This window comes from Neoarius graeffei, chromosome 22 (genome assembly GCF_027579695.1).
Source record: "Neoarius graeffei isolate fNeoGra1 chromosome 22, fNeoGra1.pri, whole genome shotgun sequence".
Taxonomy (NCBI): Eukaryota; Metazoa; Chordata; class Actinopteri; order Siluriformes; family Ariidae; genus Neoarius; species Neoarius graeffei.
The window spans coordinates 58,695,089-58,705,711 of NC_083590.1; the positions used below are offsets into that span (position 1 = coordinate 58,695,089).

Sequence of the window (10,623 nt, forward strand, 5' to 3'; positions counted from 1 at the left end):
CATTACTTGGAAGGCTGTTCCATAACTGTGGGGCTTTGTATGAAAAGGCTCTGCCCCCTGATGTAGCCTTCACGATACGAGGTACCAGCACATAGCCTGCACCTTTTTGATCTAAGTAGGCGTGGCAGGTCATAGAGGACCAGAAGTTCACTCAGGTACTGTGGTGTGAGACCATTCAGTGCTTTAAAGGTCAATAGTAGTATTTTATAATCAATACGAAATTTGATTGGGAGCCAATGCAGTGTGGATAAGACAGGAGTGATGGGGTCATATTTTCTAGTTCTAGTAAGGACTCTTGCTGCTGCATTTTGAACTAACTGGAGCTTGTTTATGCACTTACTGGAACATCCAGACAGTAAGGCATTACAATAATCCAACCTGGAGGTAACGAAAGCATGAACTAGTTTTTCTGCATCATGTAGTGACATTAAATTTCTTATCTTAGCAATATTTCTGAGATGAAAGAACTCTATCAGGGTGATGTTATCAATGTGAGTTTCGAATGAAAGACTGGGGTCAATAATCACTCTGAGGTCTTTTACTGCTGCAAGTGAAGAAACAGAAAGGCCATCCAGAATTACTATTTAATCAGAAAATTTACTTCTAGCTGCACGCAGTCCGAATACAAGTACTTCAGTCTTGTCAGAGTTAAGCAGAAGGAAGTTAATAAGCATCCAGTGTCTAATCTCCTTCAAACATACCTCAATTCTATTAAGCTGGTGTCTCTCATCAGGTTTTGCAGAAACATACAACTGTGTGTCATCAGCATAACAGTGGAAACTACTACAATATTTACGAATAATATCACCCAGAGGTAACATACATACACATACATATATATATATATATATATATATATATATATATATATATAAATAAAAGAAAAAAGCAGTGGACCCAAGACAGAACCTTGTGGAACATCAAACTTTACCTCAGTATGTCTAGAAAAATCACCATTTACATCAACATACTGATAGCGATCAGTTAAATGAGACCTGAGCCAAGAGAGGGCCGTTCCCTTAACTCCCACAACATTTTCTAGTCTATTCAGAAGAATGGAATGATCAATGGTATCAAATGCTGCACTAAGGTCAAGCAACACAAGCAGCGAGACACAGCAATGATCAGACACCAACAGTAGGTCGTTTACTATTTTAACCAGAGCTGTCTCTGTGCTATGATGAGGTCTAAATCCTGACTGATACATTTCATGGATGTAATTCTGATGTAAATATGAGCATAACTGCTGTGCCACAGCTTTTTCAGGGATCTTGGAGATAAAGGGGAGGTTTGATATTGGCCAGTAATTGGATAGCTGACAGGGATCAAGGTTAGGTTTTTTTAATCAGGGGTTTGATAACTGCTAGTTTAAAGGATTTGGGTACATAGCCAATCATAAGAGAAGAATTTATTATTTTTAGAAGCGGTTCAATTACTTCAGGTATTATCTGCTTGAATAGACATGTAGGTAAGGGATATAGTACACAAGTTGATGCTTTTGATGCCGAGAGTCATGAAAGTAATTCAATTTCTCTAAGGGGAGTAAAACATTCTAATTGCTGATCTGATACAGTTATATTGTTAACGACAGGGTCACTTACATTATCTGACCTTAAATTAATAGTTTGAATTTTTTGTTGGATATTCTCAATTTTGTCATTAAAAAAATTCATGAAATCGTTGCTACTCCATACTGCAGGTGTGCATGTGTCTATAGTGGACTTATTCCTGGTTAATTTTGCTACAGTATTAAAGAGGACTCTAGGATTGTTTTTGTTATCTTCTATTAGGGAGGAGAGATATGTTGATCTCGCAGCACTAAGAGCTTTTCTATACTTCAGGAAGCTCTCCTTCCATGCTAATTTGAAACACTAACAATTTTGTTTGACGCCATTTACGTTCCAATTTTCGAGTGGTCTGTTTTAAAAGTGTGAGTGTCATCATTATACCAGGGTGCTAATTTTTTGTCTCTGACCATTTTCTTTTTAAGAGGAGCTACATTATCTAAAGTATGGCGGAATGTTGACTCTAAGCATTCAGTTGCCTGATCAAGTTCTGCAGGGGCGGACAGTGACCCAGTCAAAGTTGATAACTCTGGTAGATCATTTATAAAGCTCTCTGCAGTAGTTGACGTGAATGTACGTTTAATACAGTAGCGTGGTGAGGTGCATATATTATTACTCAGACATACACTACCGTTCAAAAGTTTGGGGTCACTTTGAAATTTCCTTATTTTTGAAAGAAAAGTACTGTTCTTTTCAATGAAGATCACTTTAAACTAATCAGAAATACACTCTATACATTGCTAATGTGGTAAATGACTATTCTAACTGCAAATGTCTGGTTTTTGGTGCAATATCTACATAGGTGTATAGAGGCCCATTTCCAGCAACTATCAATCCAGTGTTCTAATGGTACAATGTGTTTGCTCATTGCCTCAGAAGGCTAATGGATGATTAGAAAACCCTTGTACAATCATGTTAGCACAGCCGAAAACAGTTTAGCTTTTTAGAGAAGCTATAAAACTGACCTTCCTTTGAGCAGATTGAGTTTCTGGAGCATCACATTTGTGGGGTCGATTAAATGCTCAAAATGGCCAGAAAAAGGTCTTGACTATATTTTCTATTCATTTTACAACTTATGTTGGTAAAAGTGTGACTTTTCATGGAAAACGCAAACTTGTCTGGGTGACCCCAAACTTTTGAACGGTAGTGTATTTTGAATGAGATGAGATAATGATCTGAGATAACTTCAGACTGTGGAAGTATGACTATATTTTCTACGTTTAACCCGAATGTTAGTATTAGATTGAGGGTGTGACCACCATTATGGGTTGGTCCTATTATGGGTTGGTCCTATTCTGATTAATCCCTACTGAATCTAAAATGGACACAAACGCTGTTTTCAAAGAGTCTTCTGGGTTATCGAAGTGAATATTAAAATCTCCGACAACTAAAGCTTTGTCTAAGGAAATAACCAGATCTGAGATAAAATCTGCAAATTCAGTAAGAAACTCCAAATATGGCCCTGGGGGCCTGTAAATAATCTCATCTCATCTCATTATCTCTAGCCGCTTTATCCTTCTACAGGGTCGCAGGCAAGCTGGAGCCTATCCCAGCTGACTACGGGCGAAAGGCGGGGTACACCCTGGACAAGTCGCCAGGTCATCACAGGGCTGACACATAGACACAGACAACCATTCACACTCACATTCACACCTACGGTCAATTTAGAGTCACCAATTAACCTAACCTGCATGTCTTTGGACTGTGGGGGAAACCGGAGCACCCGGAGGAAACCCACGCGGACACAGGGAGAACATGCAAACTCCACACAGAAAGGCCCTCGCTGGCCCCGGGGCTCGAACCCAGGACCTTCTTGCTGTGAGGCGACAGCGCTAACCACTACACCACCGTGCCGCCCCCTGTAAATAATAAGTAATGGAATTAACTGAGTAGACTTATTTTTCAAGGCTACATACATTATATGAGTATGAAGAACTTCAAATGTATTAAATTTATAACCAGGTTTATGTGTTACACCTAGATAATCATTATAAATAACTGCGACGCCTCCTCCTCTGCCAGTTAGACGAGGTTGGTGTATATAACTGTATCCAGGAGGGCTCACTTCATTTAATGCTATATATTCATTTGGCTTAATCCATGTTTCAGTTAAACAAAGTACATTAAACTCCTGATCAGTAATGAGTTCATTAACCATTAGTGCATTAACCATTAGTGCTTTAGATGTAAGAGATCTAATATTTAACAGCCCCACCTTTAGATTAAAGGGGCTGGCAGCAGCTGTACAGTCAGTATGATCTAATTTTATATTGATTAGGCAACTGGAACAAATTCGCTGAATACTTCTACTTTTTTGTGGATTACAGGCTTTCGCCTCACCAGGCCCTCTCTTTCCACCCCCCCGCAAACTCCAATAGGACTGCGCATAGCAGTTATTCCACAACCCCTACCCTCGACTAACACTATACCTTACCCCAAAATTAACCCTCACCCTAAAACCCAACCCTAACCCCTAAAACCTTACCATAACCCATCACCTCACCTTCATTGTTTCCCTCTTCCCTACTCACAATCTTAAAATAAACCCTCCCCCAAGAAAAACCCAAATGCAACATGGGGATGACTGCATGGCATTGGTGGACCATCAAGGAGAAGCCCTAGGAGGGACAGTGCACAACGCGGCCTCCATGAAACCGAATCCTAACCCCTTAACCCTAGACTTAAACTATGTCTGAGTCATGAACACTACTTGGAAGGCTGATTCATAAATATGGGGCTTTGTAAGTAAAAGCTCTGCCCCTGATTTAGTCTTTACTACAGTGGTGCTTGAAAGTTTGTGAACCCTTTAGAATTTTCTATATTTCTGCATAAATATGACCTAAAACATTATCAGATTTTCACACAAGTCCTAAAAGTAGATAAAGAGAACCCAGTTAAACAAATGAGACAAAAATATTATACTTGGTCATTTATTTATTGAGCAAAATGATCCAATATTACATATCTGTGAGTGGCAAAACTATGTGAACCTCTAGGATTAGCAGTTAATTTGAAGGTGAAATTAGAGTCAGGTGTTTTCAATCAATGGGATGACAATCAGGTGTGAGTGGGCACCCTGTTTTATTTAAAGAACAGGGATCTATCAAAGTCTGACCTTCACAACACATGTTTGTGGAAGTGTATCATGGCACAAACAAAGGAGATTTCCGAGGACCTCAGAAAAAGCGTTGTTGATGCTCATCAGGCTGGAAAAGGTTACAAAACCATCTCTAAAGAGTTTGGACTCCACCAATCCACAGTCAGACAGATTGTGTACAAATGGAGGGAATTCAAGACCATTGTTACCCTCCCCAGGAGTGGTTGACCAACAAAGATCACTCTGAGAGCAAGGCATGTAATAGTTGGCAAGGTCACAAAGGACCCCAGGGTAACTTCTAAGCAACTGAAGGCCTCTCTCACATTGGCTAATGTTAATGTTCATGAGTCCACCATCAGGAGAACACTGAACAACAATGGTGTGCATGGCAGGGTTGCAAGGAGAAAGCCACTGCTCTCCAAAAAGAACATTGCTGCTCATCTGCAGTTCGCTAAAGATCACGTGGACAAGCCAGAAGGCTATTGGAAAAATGTTTTGTGGATGGATGAAACCAAAATAGAACATTTTGGTTTAAATGAGAAGCGTTATGTTTGGAGAAAGGAAAATACTGTATTCCAGCATAAGAACTTTATCCCATCTGTGAAACATGGTGGTGGTAGTATCATGGTTTGGGCCTGTTTTGGTGCATCTGGGCCAGGACGGCTTGCCATCATCGATGGAACAATGCATTCTGAATTATACCAGAGAATTCTAAAGCAAAATGTCAGGACATCTGTCCATGAACTAAATCTCAAGAAGGTGGGCCATGCAGCAAGACAATGACCCTAAGCAGACAAGTCGTTCTACCAAAGAATGGTTAAAGAAGAATAAAGTTAATGTTTTGGAATGGCCAAGTCAAAGTCCTGACCTTAATCCAATCGAAATGTTGTGGAAGGACCTGAAGTGAGCAGTTCATGTGAGGAAACCCACCAACATCCCAGAGTTGAAGCTGTTCTGTACGGAGGAACGGGCTAAAATTCCTCCAAGCCGGTGTGCAGGACTGATCAACAGTTACCGGAAACGTTTAGTTGCAGTTATTGCTGCACAAGGGGCTCACACCAGATACTGAAAGCAAAGGTTCACATACTTTTGCCACTCACAGATATGTAATATTGGATCATTTTCCTCAATAAATAAATGACCAGGTACAATATTTTTGTCTCATTTGTTTAACTGGGTTCTCTTTACTTTTAGGACTTGTGTGAAAATCTGATGATGTTTTAGGTCATATTTATGCAGAAATATAGAAAATTCTAAAGGGTTCACAAACTTTCAAGCACCACTGTACCTGAGATGCCAAAAAATAGCCTATACCTATTGATCTTAGGAGGCATGGCAGGTATTCACTCAGGTACTGTGGCTCGAAACCATTCAGTGCTTTAAAGGCCAATAGTAGTATTTTATAATCAATATGAAATTAGATTGGGAGCCAGGGCAATATGGATAAGACAGGGTTGATGTGGTCATATCTTCTAGTTCTTGTAAGGACTCTTGCTGTTGCATTTTGAACTAACTGGAGCACGTTTATGCACCTACTGGAACATCCAGACAGTAAGGCATTACAACAATCCAACCTAGAAGTAATAAAAGCATGAACTAGTTTTCCTGCATCATGTAGTTACAGTATTACTTTTTTTTTGCAATATTTCTGAGCTGAAAGGTGGCTATCCAAGCAATATTATCTACATGGGCTTCAAATGAAAGACTGGAGCCAATAATCACACGTGTCTTTTACTGCTGCCCACGAAGAAATAGAAGGGCCATCTAGAGTTACTATTTAATCAGAAAATTTACTTCTAGCTGCATGTGGTCCTAGTACAAGTACTAGTAATGTCTTGCCAGAATTAAGTAGAAGGAAGTTAATAAACATCCAGTGTCTAATGTCCTTTACACATTCCTTAATTTTATTAAGCTGGTGTCTCATCTGGCGTTGCTGAAACATACAACTGTGCCCCCAGCATAACAGTGGAAAGTAATACCATGCTTACAAATATTACCCAGAGGTAGCATATTTTAAGAAAAAAAGCAATGGGCCAAAGACAGCACCTTGTGGAACAACAAACTTTTCTGTATGCATGCTAGTCACCATTTTCATATAGAAACTGACAATGATCAGTTAAATAAGACCTGAGACACCAGAGGACCGTTCCTTTAACACCAATGACATTTTCTAGTAGTCCATCAAGGAGAATAGTATGATCAGTGGTATCAAAAGCTGCACTAAGGTCAAGCAGCACAAGCAAGGAGACACAACCCTGATCAGGAGCCAGTAGTCGGTCATTTACTACTTTAACCAGTGCTGTCGCTGTGCTATGATGAGGTCAAAATCCTGATTGATACCTTTCAGGGATGTTACTTCCATGTAGATATGAGCATAACTGTTATTCCACAGTTTTCTCGAGGATCTTGGAGATAAATGGGAGGTTTGATATTGGCCTATACTGAGACAGCTGACAAGGGCTGAGGTGAGGTTCTTTAATCAAGGGTCTGACAACTGCTAGGTTAAAGGATTTAGGTACACAGCCATTGCTAAAAGAATAAGTGATTGTTTTTCAAAGAGGTTTGATTGCTTCTGGTGTTATCTGTTAGGTTGAAGATTTTGATGAGGAAATAAGTGAAATTAGTTCAGTCTCTCTAAGGGGTGTAAAACAAATTGTTGCTGTGATGTAGTTATACTGTTCTCTCAGGGGTACTTATCAAATTGTCTAGTTTTAAATTAATAGTTTATTTTTGCCTGATATTTTCAATTTTGCCATCGAAAAAACTTCGTCATCAACACTACATATTGAAGGTATGTTTCTGTGGTATTCCATAATTTAAGATTATTTTTATCATCTATTAGGGTGGAGAAAATTGTTGATCAAGCAGCATTAAAAGCTTGTCCATGTAGTTCCAGAGGCTCTCCTTCCAAGCAAATTGGAAAACTATCAATTTTGTTTGATGCCATTTTCTAATTTTACGTTTTAAGGCGCATGTGTGATTGTTATACCAGGGTGCTAGGTTTTTTTTTCTTCCTGAATTATTTTCTTTTAAGTTGAGCTACATTATCTAAAGTAAAGCAGAATGTTGACTCTCAGCATTCAGTTAGCTGATCAAGTTCTGTGGGGTCTGACTATGAGCCAATCAAAGTTGATAACTTGGAAGACTACTGATAAAACTTTATGCAGTCATTGACGTGAATGTTCTTTTGACACGATGGTGTGCAAGGTACACATAGTATTGCCAAGACATTTCAAAAGAGAGGAGATAATGATCTGAGGGAGCTTCAGACTGTGGAAGTGACGATATTTCCTATGTTTAATATAAATACAAGTATTAGATTGAGAGTGTGACCACTAGGAATCATACAAAAACCTGAACAAAAATAGGGTTAGGTCCTATGACATCCTGATTAACCCCTACTGAATCTAGAATGGACACGAATGCTGTTCTCAGAGTCTTCCAGGTGATCAAAACAAATAATGTCTAACAATTAATTCGTTTTCGAAAGAAATCCGCAAATTCAGAAAGAACTTCAGAATATAGACCACGGGTCTATAAATAATAATTAGCTGAATCAAGTGCATAGACTTTTTTTGGCTACATATGTTTGGATAAAGAACTTCAAACATACTGAATTTTTGTTCAGGTTTTTGTACGACTCCTGGATTATGATTATAAATAACCGATGCCTTCTCCTCTACCAGTGAAACGAGGCGGATGCATATAGCTGGACGAGCATCATTTCACTGCTCCATAGTCATTTGGTTTGATCCACATTTCTGTTAAACATAGTAATGTTAAACTCCTGTTCAGTAAAAATTCCATTAACAATTAGTCTCATGCTGCAGCACTACACTGACGAGAATTGCAGTTTAATTGTTACTTGTATATTGGTAATTAATGATTACTTAAGGTCAAAAGAAAACATTAATAATCTTGTTTTAAACATCACTATAAAAAGTACATATTTTAAAACAGTCATGTAACATGAACAATAAATTTCAAATTACAGGTCATTTTCAGCCAAAACAATCATAATAACAACCATATTTAATGTGACTACTTTAAATCATGCAATGTCTCTGAGTTAGTGTACTTGTAGGTCTTAAATGTAACTGAATAAGTAAACATCTTTCCACCCGATGATCAGTGATGCAGCTTCTCTCCTGTATGAATGCGCTGGTGTTGTTGGAGAGTACTCTGATGAGTAAAACTCTTCCCACACTGTGAGCAGTGATACGGCTTCTCTCCTGTGTGAATGCGCTGGTGTTGCTGGAGATTACTCTGATGAGTAAAACTCTTCCCACACTGTGAGCAGTGATACGGCTTCTCTCCTGTGTGAATGCGCTGGTGTCGTTGGAGATAACTCCGCTGAGTAAAACTCTTCCCACACTGTGTACAGTGATATGGCTTCTCTCCTGTGTGAACACGCTGGTGTATTTGGAGAGCACTTCGATAAGTAAAACTCTTCCCACACTGTGAGCAGTGATACGGCTTCTCTCCTGTGTGAATGAGCTGGTGTTGTTGGAGAAAACTCTGCCGAGTAAAACTCTTCCCACACTGTGAGCAGTGATACGGCTTCTCTCCTGTATGAATGCGCTGGTGTTGTTGGAGAGTACTTCGATAAGTAAAACTCTTCCCACACTGTGAGCAGTGATATGGCTTCTCTCCTGTATGAATGAGCTGGTGTTGTTGGAGATAACTCTGCCGCGTAAAACTCTTCCCACACTGTGAGCAGTGATACGGCTTCTCTCCTGTGTGAATGCGCTGGTGTTGTTGGAGAGCACTTCGATAAGTAAAACCATTCCCACATTGTGAGCAGTGATATGGCTTCTCTCCTGTGTGAATGTGCTGGTGCTGTTGGAGATGACCTTGCCGAGTAAAACTCTTCCCACACTGTGAGCAGTGATACGGTTTCTCTCCTGTGTGAATGCGCTGGTGTTGTTGGAGAGCACTATTCTGAGTAAAACTCTTCCCACACTGTGAGCAGTGATACGGTTTCTCTCCTGTGTGAATGCGCTGGTGTCGTCGGAGAGCACTCCGTTCACTAAAACTCTTCCCACACCGTGAGCAGTTATACGGCTTCTCTCCTGTGTGAATGTGCTGGTGCTGTTGGAGATGACCTTGCCGAGTAAAACTCTTCCCACACTGTGAGCAGTGATACGGCTTCACTCCTGTGTGAATGCGCTGGTGTTGTTGGAGAGCACTCTGTCCAGTAAAACTCTTCCCACACTGTGAGCAGTGATACGGTTTCTCTCCTGTGTGAATGCGCTGGTGTCGTTGGAGATCACTCTGTCCAGTAAAACTCTTCCCACACTGTGTGCAGTGATATGGCTTCTCTTCTGTGTGAATGCGTTGGTGTCATTGGAGATCACTCTGTCCAGTAAAACTCTTCCCACACTGTGTGCAGTGATACGGCTTCTCTCCTGTGTGAATGCGCTGGTGTCGTTGGAGATCACTCTGTCCAGTAAAACTCTTCCCACACTGTGTGCAGTGATACAGCTTCTCTTCTGTGTGAATGCGTTGGTGTCATTGGAGATCACTCTGTCCAGTAAAACTCTTCCCACACTGTGAGCAGTGATGTGGCTTTCCTCCTGTGTGAATGGACTGGTGCGTTTTGAATGCATCCTGATAACCAAAACTCTTTCCACAGTCTGAGCAGTGGTGAATTTCCTTCTGTATGCCATTAGGAGAAGTGTCAGAACTGAGTATTAGTTGATGTTGCCTGACATCTGGAGGGGATCTGAAGCTCATATTTAATCTCTCCTGATTCCCGTAGGCCCACATGCTCTTTATAGTGGCATCTCTGGATGTGTTTGTCGAGGTAAATTTGAGATGTATAGGAACGAGGACATGTGGAGCAGGAAAAGACTTGCAGCAGTGCGTTCTTTACTTCAGTGTTCTTTACTTCTGGAGAAACGAAAGGACAAAAATAGCAGAAATTGAACATGAAATGCAACAAGATTATAAACTGTAACA

The 10,623-nt window shown here is 40.2% G+C and overlaps 1 pseudogene; it reads right to left on the reverse strand.

Annotated features, from left to right (window-relative positions):
• Positions 1–8,670: 8,670 nt before the first annotated feature.
• LOC132871012 (zinc finger protein 420-like) lies at positions 8,671–10,623 on the reverse strand (annotated as a pseudogene).